Raw genomic sequence first — 1,091 nt, forward strand, 5'->3', positions numbered from 1 at the left:
TCCCTGAACCTCCGCGCTCCCTTTTGTGCCAGCCCAAGGGCAGACTTCCAAGTCAGTAACAACGTGGATTTATGATCATTATTTCAGTGTACAAAACCATGCTGAGAGCACTTTAAGATTAAAGAATAACTGAGAATTGCAAAGCAGCAGCCTTTACTAGTGCTGAGAATGAAACAGAGTTTGTGCTTTAGTATCAATTTTAAAGATCTGTCACGAAAAAGTTGGCATTGTGCTTATTAAATAGTCCAGATAGTGTTGCCTGCGTGTTTTGCCTACCTGACTATAGATTTTTGATGCCCAATTTGTCAGTAGCAGACTGCAAGTGGTGTTACAGACTTTACATTTGCCCTGTGTATCTCACACACAACTTCCTGTGATCTTAAAGCAGATGTCTACCGCAATGGTGCCTGCCTTTAGCTTGCTCAGAGAAAGGCAAACTCTGAGGTTTAGCTATTTCAACCTCAGGAAAAGCTGGAGGTTCACCATGTGTACTAAAACCAGCAAGCTGTATTCAGTGCAGTTTCCAGGGCATGGTTTTGCGCTGGAGCTGTGAAAGAGCTGGCTCCTCTACAGTTTCCTTTGCATTTGGAAACACACCTCGAAACAAATGATGATAAAGACAAAGATGCTTGTCTTTGCCCTGACAACCTGGCTTTACTTTTCCCCCCCGCTTCTGCCTAGCATCAGCTTCAACTGCAGCCTACTCCTTTCTCATGCTAGCGAGAGGCACAGCATAGTTGTGGTAACTTTTATCCTCATGGCTGCAGTTCTGCTCTATTCATACACAAACTCCTGTGCCTATAAGCTACTGGTCTGGGTTCTGTTTTCTGTGAAGCTTCCAGCATAAATGCTTTCTGATTTAAGAAAATCCCAACAATATAAAAGATGAACTAGGGACAGAGGGAACTGTAATTCCTTTTGCTCACCATCAACTGTAAAACAAATTAAGCTGCTTTACTAGGATGTGTGATGTTTTATTAACGCAGAAATATTTGCTCAACTTCATACCCATTCTGATTTAAAGGGCAACAATTCAATCTGATAGTTCTTGTACATCCATATGGTGCAAGTGTTGCTCCTGGAAGACGTCA

The sequence above is a fragment of the Strigops habroptila genome, chromosome 10 (genome assembly GCF_004027225.2).
Source record: "Strigops habroptila isolate Jane chromosome 10, bStrHab1.2.pri, whole genome shotgun sequence".
In the NCBI taxonomy this organism is placed as follows: Eukaryota; Metazoa; Chordata; class Aves; order Psittaciformes; family Psittacidae; genus Strigops; species Strigops habroptila.